This window comes from Lepeophtheirus salmonis, chromosome 2 (genome assembly GCF_016086655.4).
Source record: "Lepeophtheirus salmonis chromosome 2, UVic_Lsal_1.4, whole genome shotgun sequence".
Lineage (NCBI taxonomy): Eukaryota > Metazoa > Arthropoda > Copepoda > Siphonostomatoida > Caligidae > Lepeophtheirus > Lepeophtheirus salmonis.
In genome coordinates, this window is record NC_052132.2 from 10,296,977 (window position 1) to 10,320,506 (window position 23,530).

Here is a 23,530-nt window from a genome sequence, read left to right on the forward strand (position 1 = left end):
ATTCAGTCCATTTAAGTCTTAGGACAGTTCCTTTCAGTCCTTAAGACTCTTGGTCCTTTGTACTGTCAGTATAGAACTGATTAAAAAAAGAAGAAATAATGCTGACTGAGGTCGTCAAGGACCAAACTATATAAGTTTTAGGATTGATATAAAGGACTAAATTGGACCAGTTCGAGATTGAACTGGACGAAACTGCAGTCTTCAGTCATAAATAAGGGGTGATACCAGAATAATTCCAGGAGAATTTTTTTCTTGCATTTTATTCATCTAAGCTAGAAAATAAACGCTCATTCATGGACGCATTTTTTATTTGATATTTTTTATGCTCATTGGGCCTCAAAAAAGAGAAATTCAAATGGCTGATTAAAATTCAATGTTAACTTTGATTTTCTTCAATACAGGATGTTAAGATCCAATCTGCACATACGTCACCTTTAATAACGTATATTCGACCGTAACTTCGGAACAAAATAGGATACACTGTTCAACTTAATGCCATTTTGAAGGTATAATAAAGGTGCTAAATATCGATTTTTGTAAACAGTGTCAGAGTAGCATAAAAGGTCAGAAAATGTTCACCATCTCCAAGTTTTGACCAATAACATACATCCGAAAGTAACTATAAAATATTAATACCACATGTCATTGGTTTGTATTAATATAACTTTTAATTTTATTCAATAGAAAAAAGCTTAACTTAACTTTACCTAACATGACATGTATAGTATATGAACAAATCCTTTTTAATATAATATCACTTAAATGGAATTTAAATATACAATTGCATGTATCAATATATTAAATATTATTTTTCGGTAAGATCCTTTGGAGAATTGTTCGTTCGGCAAATTATCTTACAACCAATTATTATAACAGTTTAACTGTTTTATGTATTTAAAATGTTTTATTATTGGGATTTATTTTTTACCTAGCTCAATAAATACGGAAAAAAAAGGATGTTTACTAGTAATTTGAGTGTAGTGAAGGGTGACTCAACTTTCTAACTATCCGTGAATTCCTATAAAAATAAGAAATATTAGTTAAGGGAGGTTGAAAGTACACTTATGTAAAAACATGTAAAACTTGCTTTCTATTTCTCTGACTAAATCTACAAAAATATAGTTCTCTTTTTCTTTCATGCGATCATCCTTTAGCCTTATAAACCTTTGAGTTATTTCATACCTATTGCAACAAACAAATAAATCTAAAGTAAGTAAAATGTAATTGAAAAAGCAAATAAAACAAAGTTTGCCCCATCTTAGGAGAAGGAAAAAAAGTGGCTTTCTCAAGATGTTACTCTTGAGAGCAATTTCCTAAAATTATCGATTTATAAACTTCCTCATAATATATGATGCTATCTTGAATTATAATAAAACTGTAATAATTATGATATTTTACAGGCATGAAGTATGAAAGAATCATGAATGTTTCTTGGGTTAAATTAGTAAAATTGAACATTTGTGTGAACACATAAAAGACAGAGAGTTAGCATAAAATAATAATTATTGTTAGTCCATGTTATACTCAGAGTATAATTGAGGATCGACATTGGAATAATTTTTTCCTTGTTTACATCCTTCTCACCCTAATGAAAGCCGCTTTTATATGATTTAATGAAACGTCATGAAAGTTAAGCTGTTTTCCTCCAATGTATCTTCAAATTGCCAGAGTTACCATGTAGATTTTCGGTTTTTTCTTATTTAACATATCCAGAATGCTACCGATTACCATCATTGTTGATAGTTATTAAATTATCTACTTGCGATATGAATTTTCTTTTGTCTCTTGTTATTGTTCGTCATGGGATTTTTGTTGATTGATAATAAAGTTGCATACAAATCTGTCCCATCCATAATCTTTTTTTTTTCGACGGTGTGTGAATGAGTGAAACTTACTGTAAGTTGAATATTTATTACTGCTTGCCATACATACATAAAATAAAATTTTACAAATATGAGGCAACAAACAAGACTCCACAACAGGATATTCGTGCTACTACAGCAGATTCTAAAACCTAGTTTACATTACATATTTTTTATTTTTAAATTTCATAAATTTTAACATACGAATGTCTTCGTTTTCTTAATTCATTGCTTGATGTCTCGCGTAAGATAGAGCGGGGTATCTATTGATGAGATAGTCTGCACTTTTCCATTCTTTCATATATACATTACACGTTGAGCTTGTGTCCTTCCACTTGCTTAGGTGGGCTAGAAAAAGGCCATGTCCAGTGTAGGTTTGTACAATGAGTCTCAATTTTTATGTTCCGAGCTTGATACACTTCAACTTTGGTGTATGTTTCATATCTTGATTTTTTTATGTCGGGCACACCAATATTGAAAGATGAAGTCATGAATTACCTTCTTTATGTAACTTGGAGGTATCTCAATAGTAGACTGGTTTTTGCTCTCAGTAACCGTCTTCGTAAGATGGTCTGCAAATTCATTTCCTGTAATATCGAAATGTGGTTTACACCATTCCAGATGTATATTTTCTCACTCATTCCTTTGATTATAGTTTCTATACTATTTAAAACTTATTTACTAGTAGTAAGTGGATTAAAGATTGCAGCCATTGCTGATTGGGAGTAGATGTGATTATTACATTGTTCAGTGTTTTTTCGTACTTGAGATGAGCTTCTACATCTTGTGTTATGGCGAAAATCTCTGCTTGAAACACAGAAGCCTCTTTATTCAATGAAGACATTGAATGACAAATTGATGCATCACGTTTGGTGATGGTCCATAGAGTCCCAGTGTTACTGTCTTCGTCTTTAGACCCGTCCGTGTAAATGATTGCGTCAGGATTCTTAATCTGACTATTATTTTCCCAAATACAATTACTTAATATATAGTCACTTGAATGATACATTCCGACTTGTATAAGTATTTCATCACTGTGGAACTGATGCCCACAACGTTTTGGAAGATAACCTATTCCATCCCAGGTATCACGTAATAAATTATTCTTTCTCCATGTTGATTTCGTTGCCTGCTTCTTGATGTATATGTCCAGAGGAGCAATACCCAAAACTGCCTCCATTTTTTCGGTTGGTGCCAATCGAAATGTATGAGTCATTCACAAGAGTGCTTTCCTTTGAATTGTGTTTAATATTTTCCTTGCACTTCTTTGTAGTGATTGTATGTCCCCATATTGACAATCATAGGAGATAACAGGTCTGATCATAGCTTCATAAAACCAGAGAACCTTATCCGATGTCAGTCACCATTTTTGTCTTATGATTGCCTTAGCCATATTCCATATCTGAGAACACATGCAGGCTTTATTTTTCAAATCCTCTGTCCAGGTAAGTCCTTGACCAAAAGTCACACCTAAGTACTTCATATGTGTGTCATATTCCATCACTTTGTCATCCGTTTCTAACTGTGAAAACTATTTTGATCTAAGTTTATAAGCTTTCGAAAAGACTATTATGCTTGACTTTGATGGTTAAAGGTAAGACCATTTTCTTTCCCCCATATTAAATGGGCAATCAACAGTATTGATTGCCCTTTGCATTGCATTGACAAGGGTGTGGGGATGTTTTCCACTAATTAAAAGGAGGATGTCGTCCGCATAAGCAACGACCTTGATTGCCCCATTTTTAAATTTATTAAGTAAGCTATCCATAATCATATTCCAAACGACCGGTGATATAATGCCTCCTTGTGGGCTCCCACGGGTTGGATTGACACAAACTTCTTCACCTTTAAGCTTGGCTGTGACCGAACTGATACTTAGTAAATTTGTATACTATGGTCTGATACACTCTGGATTACTGAGATATGGCTCAGTTATTAGGGCAATTTGTGATGTTCTCAATTTGAGCTCTGAGTTTGCTTTCGAGTGTTGAGTGTGAATATACGAGTAGCTATTCATCACTATTTTTGGGTGGTTTTGCAGCTTCATCAATTATTCTACAGCACTATGAAAGAACTGGTCTATTTTCGATTGCTTTTTCGGACTCTCCCTAGTTGGGTTTTTAACTTCCGTTGTTGGCTTCTTGGGGTTCTGATCGACTTTTTCCGTACTTGGCTGGGCTGTTGCTTGTTCTCTTGCTCTGTCATCTTCATTGAGAGCTTCAGCCCTCTACAATTGGCATCAGTGGCACCATCAACAGCCATTGATTAGTTGCCACGACTATCAATCTCAGTTTGTTTACTAACTTCAGTATTATCTTTTTGCTAGTGGTAGTATAATCCTTTATTCTAATGTTACAAGTTTTTTTTATTGATTATCATCTCCTTGATTTGATTTTTGGTGTCCCCCTCAACTTATTCTTCCTCCTGTTGGATAATGGGTGCTTTCCTTGGGTCTTGGAAACGTACCTTTGCTATTGGGATAGTGAAGTCTATCAATTGTAGGGCTTCAAATACCAGTGGGTCTACTTATATATAGAGTACCTTATCAAAGTTAGTAATTTCATATTTTCCAAGTTCCACCTTAGCTTTAATCTGAATAGTATTGCATTGGTGTGCTATAATGCGAGCAAGAACCTCGTCTCCAATGTTACCAGTCACCTCACGAGTGAAACTTATTTAAGGTAGATATTTTTTTATTAATTATTATTTTAACCAGCATGGTGTCTCTTTCCTTCAAGTGACAATTCCATAACCACAGCAATACATCTGAAAACGAGAGATGGAAGAGGAGGGGGAGATGTCATGAACATGTCTTCTTTGATAATAATTTATTAAATTAGAAATAATCTATTCTCTACAGTCTATAATATGTCATATAATATTATTCCAACATATCCTATTTTAGGTATTAAAAAAATGCATATAATATCCTATAACAAGTTTTATATTTCTAAAATACAACTACCAGCATGTAGCACTAGACTTATTCAAAAAATTTACCTTATTTTTGTTTTTTTATATATTTCTGTATTTTTTCCAAGTTTTAAGATGTGACAAGATCGAAAATCATTTTTTTAAGAAATATGTTCTATACCCTGCCTTTTCAATCTTAAAGTTTTTCCCGAATACAACTTTTTGATAATTTAGGTTAGTTTTTGAACAAAAAGTATAGATAAAAAACACGATTGAATGTCAAAAATGACATTCAACAAAAATATGATTATTTTGGAACAAAACTTTTTATAGAGTTTATTATCTAAGTATGAAAATTTCCCAATACAATGAAGGTAAAGAGATAAAGCTAGGTGCTCGGATGATAGTACTAAAAATTGAATTTATTAATGTTATTTTCACTTATGTTTACCCATTTATATTATAAATTTTTTTTTTTAATTTACACTTACATGAAATTCTTATTTTAGAATAGCTTTACTAATACCAATTTCAAAATCAGAATGATATGTCTTCTATATACTTTCTTGGACTTTTTTTACTAAAAAATGTAAAATTTGGAATGTAGTTATTGCTTTAAGTTATTATCAAGCTAGTTTAGCTAATTAATTGAAATTTATGAAATGTTGAAAATTATGGAATGTGAAATAATATGTAATACTACTGATCGTTTAGGACTATCTGAGAACACAATAACAGCCGTTGTTTGTGCCAGTTTAAAATCCAGCGAGTCTGATATAGATAATGTCAGCGTATCTACATTAAAAACTCGTCGAAACAGGAGGATTTTCAGACATAAAATTCATGAAACATACATTTCATCATTTATTGGATGTCCTCCTCCATAGGCTGCACTACACTAGGGTAGAAAAATGTTTAATGATTTTCAAGTATCCAACACTCAAGGGAAACTGTTGGGAGTATCAGTGATTAGCAGCTCAACTGGAGAATGTCATGCCAATACATCAATAGACTTATTATGGACCAGAAAATTCACGGATAGGATTACTCCATTAGTGTTTGACAACACCTCAAGTAATAGTAAATTTCACAAAGGAGCAGCTAAGCTTGTAGAAAAAATTACGACAAATATTTATTTATCTAGCATGTAGACAACATATACTGGAAGTACTTCTAGGCACAGTTTGGGAAAAGTAGTTTGGCAAATAACTTTGAATAAAGAAATCCAAAAAGTCTCAATATTAAAAGAATGATGACTGAAAGGAGAAAAGCCTATTTTTTTAAAGAAGATGGATAAAATTGTGAAATCAAGCACATGTACAAGAGCAGAGAAATAGAATAATTAGCCTAACTCAATAGTGTTTCACTCGGAATTTATCCTCCTCGATGCATAAAATGTAAGAAACCAGGAGGGTTTTATCAAGTAAGATGTATGGCCAGAAATATAAACTATGAAAATATGTTTTTATTCAGTGAGGAAATGAAATAGGAAAAAGGTAGAATTTGTTTGATACACCAATTTGAATTATTCAAAATTAGGAGCGGATTCTCTTGTCCATGATTTGAAATCTTACTCAGACATGTTATGTTCAGAAAAATTGACTTTGAATGAGTAGAGGTCGTAATGAAGAAGTTTCATAATCATATGTGGTATTTGATTCCAAAGGGGGGTTCCGTTTATGCTACTCTGTAATGTTTTAGATGATGACGAAAAGAATAATATTGCCCTGAAATTATATTCGACAAAAAACCTGACATTTTTAGAAAAATCAAACCTATATTTTAGATTATAACAGAAAAAAATAAGATTTTATAATCTGATTGGTCCAAAATTGTATCTTTTTTTAGCCGTACTGAATATATGTTCAGATTGGCGTTCAGAGCTTGATGCATCATCGTCAAGAAATGAAGACTACAGGAAAGCCAAAAAAAAACAACACAAATAAACATACTGTTCCTGTGATTAAAGACATTACAGGGAGAGGAATACAAATTATGACTGACAATGTGATTATAATAACTAAAGATCTCAAGTAGAGATAATATCTATTTTAAGTCGTAGAATATAATAAAGGACGATTCGAAAGTTTTAAAAAGGATGTCTTCAATAAATAAAAGGCTAATATAAATTATCACTTTTTTCTGATTTTCACAGTTTTAGTTTTATAACTCTAAGAAAATATAAAAAAGATATATCATTCTGATTTTCAAATTGATATTAAAAATTATTTCAATATAAGAAATCGAAGCAAGTGTTTATTATCTTTCCAAAATATTAATATCATTTCACCAAACAATTGGTAAATAAAAGAAAAAATAACATTAATAGATGGGAATATACATTTTTAGTTCTATTATTCGCGCTTTTTTCTCTTTATCTTCGATATATTTGGACAATATTAATACTTAGATAATAAAATATACAAAAAATAATAATATTTAGTTCAATGTCTTTTTTCAAATTCAATCGTGTGTTTTATTTGTACTTCTTGTCCAAAAACATCTCGAAACCAAAAAAAAAAAAATTACATTTTGGAAAATAATCAAGGCTGACAATGCAAATTATAAAACATATATAAATCCCTTATAAAATATTAGCGAAAACATGTCCAAATTCAATAAATAAATTTTATTATAGTTCTAATGTAGCACGTTCAGATTTAAAGATAAATAATAAAAAAATACAACAACTACACTTAAATTAAAATTCTTAAAAGTAATCATGCAAAAATTAAATAATATATATAATATATTGATGGACATAATAATTGGATATTTTAATATTACGCCATTTTTGTATTTGCTACACGAAGAAAAAAACAGTTTACTAACAAGGGCTGTTACATGGCAAGATTAACATGTATAATCAATCTAGATTTGCTGTTTTAGACTCAGCGTTTCTCCAGGAGGCTGACCTTCTACTTTGTCATCGACAAGTGCTGCATGTGTTAAACAAACTCATAATTGCTTATATCATTACAAGATAGGAAGGGGTTTTTGGGTGTATTTCCTTCATATCATAACTTAGCACAGGTAATTTAATGCGACGGTATTACAGCTAAGCTGCTCTCCTTCCAAACATCCCAAATGGTTAGGCTTCCCATGTAAATTTTCAGTTTCTTCTCTTTTTAACACATTGGCCTATTATAGTATTTGAATCACATTTGACTATTCTTTCTTTAAGGAGCGTTTTATGAAATTTGTTTGCTATAAAGAAAGGACAAGTTTTGGGATAGATTTAACATCTGATATATATTTATTTTTCTTCGTTTAGGATAAAAAGAATTCATAAGTTGCATAATTTACCTACTTTAAGCAGATCTCATAACAGATTATGGGTAATGTATTATGTAGTTTTATGAAAGTCTTGGGAACGTTTTCGAGAAAGAAGTCATGTTTTAGAAGTGTGTATATGATATACAAATGAAAGTTCTTCAAATACTCACAAAATTTCTATTAAAAAGGGTAAGCGAAATGAATTCAACTATGTAATGCATCCAACTATATAATATTTTGATTTGTAGTTAAAAGGTATATCAACTTTTAACCTCTTTACAGCATCAAGATTCATAAAACTTGAAGAACTTCATTTAATTATCATACTTTGTTTATTATCATTGTTGAGATGTTATTCAAAGATTTTTATATGGAAATATATGTACTCTTTAGTGTTGAGACTCGGTCCGAAACCGAATTTTTTTCGGAACGGTCTTAAGTAAACGAATGTTCATTTTTTTCTAATTTTTGTTACAAAAAAATGATGTGGGAAAATATCAAAATCCAAATTTACTACAAAAACGGTCCAGATCAAAGGTGGCCCCAATAACAATTCACTATATTAAAACATGGGATAAAAAGTCACAGGTTTATCAAAGAAAAAAAGGTATTTTTTCGCTCAAAATTATCTTTTTCTAAATTATTATTTATTTATTTTATTCACTTTATGAAACAGAGTCTTTATAAACACTTTTTGAGCCATTATTTTGCATGAACGGCATTTTCCTAATCAAGAAGCAGTGTGAAATTAAAAGACTTTTTTTTTATCTATGATTATAGAAATAACATAAGTAGTGTCACACTTCGCACAAATACTTACAAGCTAAATAACGGATTGCCACAGCTGTATTTTGAAGGGTGGTACTAAATGAAAAAGTGATTAATTAAAAAAAAATAGCGCCATCTATATTTGAAGCCGGAGACAGTTCATCCAATCTGTTAAATAAAACGACATAACTCAATAGACAATCCACTCGGAAGAAATTATTATCCTGAACTCAAGGTGGGTATGTTCACGTCTTGGCTATTCTAGATTGTCAGATGGAGTATATTGATGTAATAATACCAGGTAGTACATTAAAATCTGTACACTAATCTAATAATTAAGATGGTGGACTGATTGAAATTAATTCATATTTTATATATCAAAGCATCAGGAGTTAGTTACAAAATAAAACAAATCTGAACTCTTTAGCTTATATACAAATCGAGAAAAGGACATTTTAACGCGATCGACGAATTTCTATTCGCACACTCCAAGTAGATAAGCGTCTCCAGGACATCCGTCTACGCTGTCAGAAAGTCTGAAATGTTGGAGAGTAAGAAGGACTCTATCAAAAAGGCCCCACTGGATCCAGAGGAGTTGAAGAAAACATCTCAAGTCCATGAAGACCCCTGCAATAAATCTCGGGGGCTCACACTAGACTGCCCATAGAGCTGTCAAAAAGGTGGCTGGAAAGAGCCTGGTGAGGGAACTTTTAACACCAACAATAAAAAAAACCATCTCATTCGTGGCAAGACTCTTTTGAAAGAGTTTTCAGAATTCTTTTAATTTCTTTTTTTTAAGCTTTTGGCCCCCTACAGCCCTGATGCAAACCCTGCACGACTACACCTTCTGAGTGTATGTTGAGGTGGAGGATTGTAGCGTCCGTCATCCAAACACCCAGGCCCTCAAAGTAACTGTCAGCTAGGACTAAAATACCCTGACAGAGGACTACATCCGTAGTAGGTGTCAGACCTTTTAATTATCCCTGCTTGGAACCCATAAGGTTGTCTACATTAATGATTAAGAGAGTTCAGAACATTTATCTATTTAAAGTATTTATTTTGTTGAAATTATATTCTTAATTATTAAATTATATCTTGTTGAGATTTCAAATTCTAAATGTTCATATTTTAATTGACCACTCGGTATAATATTTTCATTTAATTAATGAGTGCAACTCCATCTGACTAATTTAAGGAACATTCAAAAAGTAAAAATCAAATCAAACACAAACAACACAAATCAATACACACAAAATAGCTCGATAAGGAAAGAACTCAAGGAAATAAGATATAACATGAATTATTTTTAAAACGTTGTATAAAAATGATTCATTATATCAGGGTATGTCTATACAACTTCAAAGTTTTGCAGGCATATTATCAATGTATATGTTTAAAATCCATTTAAAATGGAGGTTATTATATTTTTAAACTTATTTTTGTTCTTCGAAAGATTGGTATACTTAGACAACTGATTGATTTATGAAGATATATGTATTCATTTTATGTCGGAGGTAATACGAATTTACCCATATTATAATTTACTGCATTTTTTTCTATTAAATTGACTTAATGCCTTCTTCACTCATCTGCATAACTTTGCTTGTGTTTAACCTATATAAATATACTCACACACAGGGCTCGGAAGCAATACGTGGATGACTGATTCTAGAAAAATGTCAATAATTTGATTTTTTGCAAAATAATATTGAAATATTTTTTAACAAAGCTTTGAAACACGACCTGTGTGAAGATGTTCACTCAATATGACCGACCTCAGCCGCAATCCCAGCCTCCACACGGTGGCGGAAAGCCTTGCAAGAGGTGATGATTAACTTCTCAGACAAGTTGTTCCTCTCCTTCAGAATGGTGGACTTCAGGAAGTCCACGTTCAGGTGAGATGTCTAGTTAGTCTTCCTAAGTACCCCACACAGCAAAGTCCAATGATTTCAAATCCAGCGGAGATGATGGCCACATATACTTGGGACAAATATCAGCCATGTTGTCAGCGCAGAACTTCTGGTAGGTACCCTATGTGAGTGAGGGTGTACCATCTTGGGTCTACACATGGTTGTCCTTTGAGTAGGTGGCCGTACAGAATGGAAAATCGATCCCTCGTGACGTCAATGAGCGTGATTTTCTTTTTTTTTTATTATTCCGATATTTAATAGAATTTTTGATAAATAATTTGGTTCATTTCTGATGAAATGACGTTTTTTAAGCAAGTAATGTTGTGCTATATTTTTAACAGCTCAGCGTGTAAATTTATGTTTAAAATCCATGTAAATTTCTTGTGGGAAAAAGTTCCATAATAAAATTTAATTTTTTTGTGAAATAAACACACCCGATATTATGAAAAATAAATAAGGTAGCCCTTATTGCTAGAAAAAACATATCTGATGTTGATAATTGGATTTTTGGAAAGAGGAAGTCATCAATCATTATATTTTGTTATAGGAGTTCATCATGACAAGTTCGAATACTTATGCATATTGTATCAGTTGAATTGATTGTCTGGAAGCGCTACATCAACAAAATAATTCATTAATCGCTTTAGTTTATCATCATCAAGGTAATGCATTGAAATTGATAAAAGATACCCTGAAGTTTATGAGGACCCTTTCACTTCGTAATAACTCCGGCTTAATCTCATTTGTCAACTTTACATATTGATAATAAATATTTTTATTTCAATCTATACCAACTGGTTATCATTCGGTACACTCGAATCCCAAATTAAGGTCACCTACAGGGAGCGGGGATCAAATTGTTGCCTACTTTAAACCTTGATAACTGGAAGACGGTATTATCAAAATAAAAAACCGGTTACCAAATAGGAAAGCTATTCTCGTCAGCTGACGATACGTAGTTTAGTTAGCATCATGCCTTCATCATATGAGGAGATAAAGAGCTATAAGTGGAACGAGGAGCTTTCGAGGTCCGCCGTAGTCATTGCATTGGTTAATAATGGAGGTGAAATCTCCAATTCAACGATTGCTTCAACCTTAAGAGTGAATTATGGACTGTTCAGCGTATCTGTAAGAAGCTAGAGGACACCTGCGATGTGGATGCCACCATAAAGAGGGCACCCAAGGAGGAGGGCGCCGACAGGAAGGTCAGGGACACCGACTTTGTCGACAAGGTGAAAAAGATGGTTGAGGATGACCCTACCAGGTCCATGAAGGCCATGGCGAGGGATCTGGCCTGCCATGAGAAAACAAGAAGGGATTGTGTATCTGAGGATTTTTGTTAAATTACAGACTAAATTATATAGCTAAGAAAAAGTAATTTACGTTCGTATTACATTTCAATATAATGAAAAAATGAATATTTTCTGCTGCAATGCTCTTAGCCCAAATTTCAAATTTGGCTAAATAAACCTTTGACATTTTTATGAAAACATTTATTTAACGATTTCTATGGACTAGTCCTAAGACGGGACTACAATGATTAAATAAGAAACGCTAAAACAATACTCCTACCTCATTTAATGTTAAAAAATAGTGAATCAGGCCTAGAATCAGGAGATGATTTGCTGTGCGTCCAAGTCGTTATGGTCAAGATGTGGGAAATAATGGAAGTTACCATAATGACCATATAACCTTGTTTTGAATCGATTGGAGGTAGATATGAAAAAATATCAAGGAAATGGTGGACCACAATGAGAAGAAACTTTGGATGATATTTTGGTCAAAATCATTAGCTTTTAAACATCAATTTCGATCTTGAAATTGTGTAGGCAACTTAGCTTCTCCCTTCGAACAATTCACCACATGCTCGGATGCTTATTTTTTATTTCTTGTTCAAAGTTCCTTTTATATGTACAAAGTAATTCAGTAAATAAATATACATAAATAAACATTATAATTTAAAGTTATTGCTTCATTTAGGAATTTTCAAAAAATTATATCAAAGAGGCCAGTTGAAAAGAATGGGGTTTATGCCTCTTAATATTATGATACTCCTTGTTACATCGACATTAGGACTCATGAATGACATGACATCAATTTTTGGATTTAAAATCTCAATCCAAATGATAATTTTTTGTAGACAAAATCAAAACAAAGCTACAAGTGGAAAAATTCATAGCTGCAGAATTGGGGCATATTAAATAGACGAACCCTAGACATGCATCAAATTAGGGAGGGGAGAGGGTAATTTATAAAAATTAGCAAATTAATTTTAAACCAATTTTTCTATTGACTATGTATCTTGCTCGTATTTAGGTAGAAAAAAATTGAAAATTTGCTGCCAAATGCTACTCCCCCTGCCTTAAAAATTACGAAACTCAGTCTTAAGTTGGATTGCAAGTGGCTGAAGTAAAAGACTGTTAGTTGGAGTATAAAAATAAAATGTACACAACCGATCATAAGATAAACTGTTTCTGAAATAAAAAAACAAATAAAAAAGAAAAAGTCTTCAAAAAAGTATTCAATATTACTGAAGGATATAAAACTTCCATGCAAATACCATAACGATAATACTTTTATTTTGGGATTGATGTAGCTAAGTATAAACTCATATCCAAGGTGGTATTCAGATTTATTATGAGTGTGCGTGTACTATGTAAATAGATAGGCGGTCCGAACACTCTTTTATAGTATAATAAAATGAATTTTGACATTGATTTATAAATTATAAATGTAAAGTGCATAGAATATGCGTTTGCATCCGAAAAGTAGGACTACAATTGAATTTGATTTTTACTTCTTCCCCCTCCCCCCTAATCTAATGATGATATTAATATGTTAATGATTGTTATTATAATAATTGTCTCGTAAATTTAAAAATGAAAATGTAAGGTTTGAAAGTAAAACCCCAGTATATGTTTGTAATTATTTTAACTACTGATACATTTTTATCATGAGTGGGGTAACTACAAAAAATAAAAAAATTATATGAAACACTTTTTCTTTTCAACGAATTTAATTTAACGCTCAAATACCCATAAAAGTAATTTAGTCAATTGATGCTATTAATTTTTTTTTCTCTACAGTTGTAATCATTAAGATATTTATCGCAGATTAAATATTCATTAGTTTGTATAAATTATTTATGCGCATAGTTAAATGTACTTGTAGTATTTAATACTAGGGGGAAGACGGGAGACAATTGTAACACTTTTTGTTTTGATTCACTTATATCAAGCAGGATTGACTTAGACTCGACAAATTTCAGCCAGAATATTTCAATATGTCTCCTATTGCTTGAATATACAGGGTTGTGTACTACAATTGTAACAAACTTTGCTCTAATACACATCCTGAAAAAATGCATTCTAATGATTTTTTGCTTAAATTTAATAGCATATATGAAAACAGCATGTTTATTTTCAAGATCACTTCCACTGGCCTGAACTCTCCCATGGTATCCTTGACAGGCTCTGATAATGTCCACAAAAAGGAGTTTTACATCCTTTCTCTTGATGGGGGCATTGAGGGACTTCACGCCGTTGGGTGAGGAGGTGCAGGAATGTCCCTCCAACCCCTCCTAAACATAGAATTACAAGGAATTATAGAACAACGTAGCTGAATGGACATAGCACTCCAAATTAATTATTATCTTGAACTCAATGTACGTAGGTTCGCGTTTTGCTCGTTCCTTTAGAAGAAAATATACGTAATGTATCTGTAGTTAAAATATAATACAACAATGCTTACTTATTGTAGGAAAACATAAAAAAAGTCTAATGTATTCATGTTTTGGCCTTGATGGATTTCTTCATCCCTACCTTGAATTTAGAGTCGCCTTCTTCACCTGAGACCTGTCTTGGTATTTCCGGAGGATGTTTTAGAGGTCTTTAGCTTCTTTAATATTCTCTCGACCATATTTCTGGGGTAACCAGTTAGTTTAGTGCGAATTTTTATTACATGGCCCGCGTGGAATAATTTGTCTTTCATGTATCTTCTAGGCGGCTCGTTCTTGACACTAAAAAATGATAAGCAGAAATGTAGTATATTAGTCGCCTAACCTCTGGTATAAGCAGGAAAAACTCCGACCGTAATGCACGCATTCAAGTTCGGAACGAGGTTAAAGTTTGCTCCAATTGTAGTGTACGATGCTGTACTTAAAAGGTTGTACTAGTTTTTATTTTTCTTAATAATAAATATATTTATTTTATATACATACATACCATAAGTACACACACACTCTATAAATTAGTTATCACTTTAACACAATAATCAAGTATATGAAATATATCAGTTATAGTTAAATTAATACATTAATATCCACTAAAAATGGTTTACGTGCAAATTTATAATATGAAAGCTTTACAAAGATAGTATAACTAAATTTATCACTAGTGGACAGTTTACACAGTATATTCTAATTTAGTTTTAAAATCTATTATTCACCCAATTCAGTATGGTTTTATAAAGGACAAACTAATGGATAGCGTTCCTTTTACGTTACAGACCTTTTTAGAATCCTCAAACGGTGTTTCCTTGATGGGAGTTGTTTTTACCAATGCGTATGACACGCTATTCCACAAATTTATAATACAAACATTATATCGGAAAGTCTTTGGCGACTACATTATTCGAATGGTTGGAGATCTGCTTGCAAACTCCGAGACAATAACCCAATGTGGAAGGTAAAGTGCAACGTTCCCCAACAAAAGAGGTGTTCGCCATGGAGACCCATCGTCAGCCTTACTTTTCATTATGTGTGTTGACCCTTTAATTCGGAAAATACACGCAGAAGATAATATTATTGATTCCTCCTCCCTTTCATCTAATCCCAAATGCCTTTATTACACTGACGACTTGACCATGATTTTTACAGGCATTCCACTGCGAACAATAAAATCCCTGAAGATAGCCCTGTAGTAATTTGATTACCTTTCGGACCAGTCTGGCATCTAAATGAACCAAGAAAAGATTGAGGTACTGAGCCTATATGATGGCCTTATAAATAAATCTTGGGCATCTCTTCACACAGCGAAAACCTAAGCTTATTGGCTTCTTGGATTGGAAATGACTGTTGTCAAAAACTATGAAGATGTAATTTCCAAGATTAAACGAGCTTGCGAGTTCTTTTAATATTTTAAACTGAATATGTGGAATAAAATTCGAGCCTGGAACACCTATATTATCCCTAGCGTTATCCATATATTACGAATAATGCCGTATCAAAAAATATTTACTCACATTTTAAAGATGAAAATGTATTTCCTGAATTTAAAGAAGAAGAGAAATATTATTGCAAGGAAACTTCACAAGCCTCCAAAATATGGTGGCCTATCTGTTATATTTTTCAGCGACCTGTGGAGGTCTTTGAATTGATATTGGGTCAGACATCTTTGGAAGGAAAATAATTACTGTAATCACCATCTTTCCCGATTCATAGGGAGGAAATACTTGGATGCCCCAACAGCGAGCCTCATAGTTGTACTGTACGCCATAAGTTGTCCAAATATTCAGAAAAAATGCAAGCTCTCTCAGAGAGTGTTTGCGAAATACTCCATTCACATGAAATGTCAGTTAAGTGGGAATTCCCAATCAGAGATTCCATTTACAACATGGAAGTTGTAACCATTGTTGTCGATTTTGCTGCCAAAACTTATGGCTCAAGTAGCCTAAATGACAAAATGGTTTTTAAACGCTTCGGAGTAATTTTCGAGAAGTTTGTACAGGTTCTGAGACCTGCAGTGCCTTATTGTCTTCCATTATCCTCTACGGCTGCTTCTGTACTGAGAAAAACCAATCAAATACCAACATTGACTCCTTTCATCAGCTATTTGTATCGAAGGAAAATTAACATCCCCGTCAAGAAAGGATTTCATGTTCTCAAAAGTTCGCTTTTGTCTCACGCAGAGAAATGGCTTAAGCAACGGAGTCTTTCTGGCACCCTAGACGTAAGAGCTATATTTATTATCGGAGAAAAACAAAAGTGTTCTTCCGGTCGAAGCAATGATGAATCAAGCGACCATTTTTCATTTGATTGTACTTGGACCTTTGTGAAAAGCCGTTGCAAATCCTCTACACGAACATTACGACTTTTATAATTTGAAGGAAAACCATTTTTTAGCCTTTTACAGTGGAAGAGAAGAAAAAATTATAAGACCCATTATCATAAAGGTACACCAGATTTTATACGCAAAGCGGAGCTCCTCGGACAATGACCTTTCTGGCGTGTTATCTGATGTGAAGCTATACATAAATGTTTTAAATAGGATATAATGTTTTTAGCTACTTTTATTTCAACAATTGTTTTTTCTTACATATATTTTTAGCCTGTGTAAAGATGTACTTATTTTGCTGTCAAACTCATATTAAGTATATATACTTTGGTTGTTTTTAATGCTTCGATTTTTTTAAAATTTGAAATATAAATAAGCATACTGGCCAAGAAAAAAATAATTAATTTAGTTTTAATCGTTACTAACATATTTAAATTTTGTAAATTTTATCCATTAGAATCACAGTTTTACAAAATCAACATAAATAATACGATAAGGAAATGATAAAATAGAATGCTTTAAAATAATTAATTATATTCAAACGAGACCAATAATCTAGTTCTACGATTTCCATATTTTTATTTTCTCAACCCTAAAGGATCTAAAAAACAAGTAAATCTTCAATTCAAAATTATCAGAGATAGAGAGACGCTCCATGACTGGATATTATCTGTTAACAGTGTCACTGAAAATTATTTTCTGGCAAGTGGTATTGTAGTATCACCAACTGGATGTATTATGTATGATGATGGGAATTATTATTGTTATTGTATATATATATTTCTTAGATTTTAGCTATTATGAGTTATTGTTATTTTAATATTATGTATGGTGATATATGATATGTTGAGAGGTTTATTGCTGAGTTGTGTGTCTGAATATGAGACGCGTATGATGAGAATCACCAAAGCCAAACATCACATGCTGGGAGCAGGTGATGAGGGGAATTGGAGAGTTCTAGAACAACTAGCATTATACCCCAAACGTCTATAAATATATGTTATGATGTATGTAGGAGATTTAATCGCCAGATCATCTCCGAAGAACTAAGTAATAAATAAGTGCAGTGTGCAAACGTACTACGTGATTCTTATTATCAACCCTAAACTCCAAAACAACAACTTAAGGTAGGCCTAATAGTTATCCCATTGAACACAGCGGTGCTCTCATTTGACTCCCACTAAATTGTATCCTGAGAAGGAATGCTTATCAAATATTGATCTTATATTAATCCAAACTAAAAAATATAAGTAAACTTTGTAGTAGCCTTTTCCACGATTGCTAGAAAAGGACACTACAGTATGTCTCAAATGATGGAGAACTTATAAATTGGGAGTCTAATGTTATAATATATTAATTAATTATTTGTTTAATCAATACTGGAACATTTTTATTATTATTTTGTTACATTTTAAATACCTATTTTTTTGAATAAAACCACATATATTAATATACTCTTATGGAAATAAATTATTTATTATCTTTAATTAATTAATTTGTGTGAAGATTATATTAGTGTAATATTCCAATATGATAATAAGCAATTTAGAAGACGATTCCGGACTCAATAATTTTTATAAAATTCAGATAATCATATAGAAGTTCTACAGAAGTTAAGAACTCACCTTTTGTTGGTCAATTAACAGTTCCCAAGATATATTTATACGCATAACAATAGTAGAACAGAATATGATTTGCAGACAAATATATAAAGAAAAGAGAGTTTAAGATAGTCTTCCCCTTGTTTTCCATCAAATGGACACACAAGTATGATTAAATCAGGTTTGAGGCTTGAAGTATTTATAATGTATATTTGCTCACTTAAAAACTACTACACGAATTCGATTATACGAGTATATAAATAAAAATGAATTGCGTGCGTTATATGCATCAAGGACACTGAAGGACTTTTTTCAATGAAATAGTTTTCTTAGAGTAGGATATGAAGCGGAGTTGATTTGAGGAGGGATATACTTAATAATTTCAACGATAGAGCTATAAGGAAAACTCACATTGGGCGTTTGATTCCGTTGTTATGTCTCTAAATCCTGAGTTCTTATAGAAGTTTTAGAAGTATAAGACAATACTGTAGAAGATATGGAGTAGAATAAGGGTTGTATTCTTGAGTATAAAGACCATGATTTGCAAAGGGAGAAGTAATTATAAGAGACTTTGATGTTAAGGGACATCTGCAAAATGAAGGATCCATAAATTAAAAGAATTGAGATCCAGCGATTGAGGCACATAGAGTCAAGATTTCTTAAATGAGTAGAACTTGAAGTTAAAAAGAAGATGAGAAGGCGTATTTCAACTTTCACAGATATCCAAATAAGAAAATATGAATTCCTAGGAAATGAAACGATGACTGGATGCACATCCATTTATCTAAATGCTTGAAAGATCCAATACGATATTTATCCATTATCCTACTCAGTTTTTATCAGTGTTGAAATACATACCAAATGTTCAAATTTGATGATAAGGATCCAGTCCCTAGACTTTTGGTGTCCTAAAATGGTAATATTCTAAATAAAGCCATGGGAAGAGTTGACGTTATGGATCCTTGATGTTACAATATTAAATTGCCATGTCTTCTAAATATAGAAATCATATTACGTTCTTAATTAAAAAAATGTTATTGCCAAGAATCGGATTCAATAGTATGTAGGACGTTGACGAAGAATCTCATCGTCATCATCAAGACCCAATAAAAGATAACCCAAATTGTTTAAATGTATAATTGTGATGGGTATTTGGGAAGTTTGATTTGATAAAAAGTTAAAGAAAAAGGGTGTTAAGTTTAAAAATAGAGACTTAATTAATTTTGTAGTTTATTGTCTTATTAATAAATAATTATTGTGTTTTATAGAAAATATAGTACGTATACGCAATTCCAATATAACTTATTTTTCTAATGAAAGATAAGATAAGATTTGGAAGATAACAAGAAGGCAGACAATAGAACGATTACAAGTATGGAGGTCCAAATTCTGAATTACATCACAATGGTGTGGATGGAAACAGTGATGCAATCAAAAATCAACAGTGATGACATTATACATTCATGGGATATAAGACCTTTGTTATTTGGAAATTTGTACACAAAACTTGTATGTGTACTGATAAATGAGGAAACTACACATTTTCGTTTAGGTTATCATCAATTAAACCTATATAGAACAATCAATATAAGAAACCAAATATAAAGATAAACTTTAAATATTATACTCGTGACTACCTATACTCATAATTTTCATGAATTATTTAGTATATTCATGATAAATGTTCTTCATATTCTCTAAATTATTACTCATTCTATATAGTAAATGCTAAATATAATTAAAGAAAAGAGTAAAGATCCATGGGTCCAATATTCAAAGCTGAATTTGAGCCCATCTTTTCAGTGTTCAGGTCAAGTCCGAGTCCGTATGGTCGGGAGTTTTCTGGTTCTGAGTCCAAGTTATCATGGGAAAATAAGCAATGCCCACATCTATGTGTGAGTTTGGAATATAAATGGCAAAATGAACAATAAAAGGCTTCCATTGAGTCAAATAGGATTATGAGATCACCATAAGTTTTAGCACATTTCGACATTAGCAAAATTAAGAAGTTGGTTACTGACTGTAGTAAGATCAATGTTATTGGGTTTACCCTCATTTAACACATAAAAGTGTGGAATGTGATAGAAAAGATTTGATTCAATGTGGTTATGCAACATTAACTACAGCCGAAACACGATATTCAGTAATGAAACTTAAATGTTTAGCTATTCCCTGGAGCATTGAAAAATGTTCACACTATTTAAAAGGTACTAATTTCTATCTCGATAAAGATCATAATCTATTAGAAGTTATATTCAACGATGAATAAGATTTTTAAAGCGCACTTCACCTTAAAACTTCAAAGTAAAGGGGATTTTAGGAAAAATAAATATTAAAGCAGATGCATTGTCACGATCTCCAGTTTACAAACCAAATCTACCTGGAAAGTTTTTTTAAAACGTTTATTTGATCAAGTCTGATCCTAAACTAAAAGAAATTGAGAATTTTCAAGGAAATACATAAATTTTGAAGAAATGATAAGTTAGCGTTTTTGGAAGACAAAAAAATTAACAATTTATCTAAATAAAAGCCAATACGTTCTAACAAGTCAAACTGGAAGAATATTTCATTAGAAAACAAACTACTAATCATGAATGGAAAAATTATTACACCAAATAGTGCCTTTAGTTATATTTCGAAAAAAAAATACATATTTAGAAAACCGAAAAGTCCTCGTTTTAATATATTGAAATAATTGGTATATATAAACTTCGTATAAAACATATTCGTATAAGGACAAGTAGTTTTTAACATTTTCGTATAAGGAGATTTTGTATAATAACAATGTCGTATAAAACACTTTCGTATAAGGAGATTTCGTATTATAACAATTCCGTATAAAACCATTTCGTATAAGTTTATGAGGAAATGAGACATAGACTTTATGAATTGTTATTTTGTACCCTGAATTTTGGGAGTGTTTTCGGGTACCACGGATAATTATATTACTACTAAGAGCCCCTCACAACTCCCAAATATACCCCGAATGTCGGAGGTGTTTTCGCATACCACCAGGTCCCAAAACAGGATGACACCAACCCCCAATAAATAAGAAACAACAAAGAATTGTAGAAGAATTGAGAACTACTAAGCCCCCCAAAACACCCCAACATTCGGGGTACATTTGGGAAGGTCATTGTGAGGGGCTTTTAGTTGTTTCTTCAAGGATAGGCGGTAAGTTGCATCCCGTGCTTGAACCAAGTAGTAATCAAAATACCCTCAACATTCGGAAGTACAATTTGAAGGTTCTAAGAGGATCTTAATAGTTTCTTCAAGTATCGTTGGTGGGTTGCATCTTGTTTTAGAATCCGGTGGTACCCAAAAACACCTTCAACATTCGGGATACTAGGGGGGTTGTGAGGATCTCTTAATAGTAACATAATTATCGGCGTTACCCAAAAAAACTCCCAACATCCGGGTTACAAAATGAAAATTAATAAAGGATATTCCACGTTTCTCATAAATTTATACAAAATGGTTTAATACCAAATTGTTGTTATACAAAATCTCCTTGTACGAAATTGTTGTTATACAAAATCTCTTTATACGAAATTGTCGCTATACAAAATCTCCTTATACAAATATGTTTCATGCGAAGTTACCGTACACCAAATAATTATGTGTAGTTTAAGTCTCTTTAATAGGGGAGATTATGTGTGATTTTTCGTAATATTATTCATGTATTCATAGTACTTAGTGTGTATTTCTAACAAGTAAACGAATATAAACTTATTCTTATTTAACTAATAAAGTATAGAAAATGTACTTTATTTTTTAATCTTAAAGGATTATTTAGTGCTTACGGATTTGTAGTTTTAAGCATCAACCATTTAATCAATATTTCAAATCTCCAAAAATGTTATTCAGGCATAAGTGATGAACGCACTGGATATTTTTGTGTAGGTAAAGCCGTAACTTGTTCAATAAATCTAATCCAGCTACAACATTAAAGTTCAAACCGATAAATATAAAAAGTGGTAAAATCTCTTTGAGGCAAAATTACCAGCGGCAAATATGTTCGCAGCAAAATTACCAATCACAACTGATAATATAAAATTGTGATATAAAGTTTAAAGCTGTATTGTTGTTCGAGAAAAAAAAACTCTCGATCTATATTTATAAAAATTGAAATATATTGGGTCTGTTGCTGTGATCAATTGATTGTATTTTTTCCCCCGTATAGTTTAAAAACAATATCATTCCTAAGTTTAATTGAGATATTATGTAAACACCTGAAAATATATATATTGGTAAGAAAATAGGTGTGAATATCAACCCAAAGGTACGTAGGTGAAAAAAATATTAATTACAAATATTTTCTTTGTTCAAGTCCCGGGTTGATCATGACTCTGAAATCAAAATCAAACAATTGGATTTTACTAAATATATATATATATATATATATTATGTACCAAATCACAGGCAATCTATGTAATGATGAAATATTTTGAATGTGATTCAATATTTTTAAATATAAAGTAGTACAGCAAATTAGGGTAATTTTTATTGTACTTCGCAACCTTTCCTTTGCAAAAAACAAAGGAATAATCCATACATTAAATTAACTGGTAATTACAGAGTTAAAACTTAAGTCCCATAACAGACTTATTTCACAATTGACATTACATTCTAGATTAAGTTAAAGTATAAATTGTACTATTGTTACCTTTACAAAATCTATAGTAAAAAAAATTGAAAAGTTGCAATTGTATGCATTAAATGTCTAACGAAGAATGAAAGCCACACATCAAGTTATCATTAATTTATATGAGAAAGAAAAATCACATTCTAAAATCGTAACATTACTTACTTAGTTGGATTTAAGCCATGTTTTTGTTTGGAAAACAATTAAATGTAATGAAGAAATAGGTAGAAGTGGTGATCCACTTCGATCTGGACGACCAAAGATCAAAAAGACTTCCAAAGTGATCAAGGTAATCCGGGAGTCAATTCGAAGAAATCCTGAACAGCGTCAATTGGCAACAGAGTGAAAAATATGGTATTTCTTTGTATGGTCTTAAGAGGTCCTCTTAACTATACAACCACAAAAAGGAAAAAAATGGAAAAAATAATGATTTTCTTAATGGCATTAGAAATGGCACGCTCGTAAACCTCATTTTCAGTAGATATTTCACAATCAAACCAAT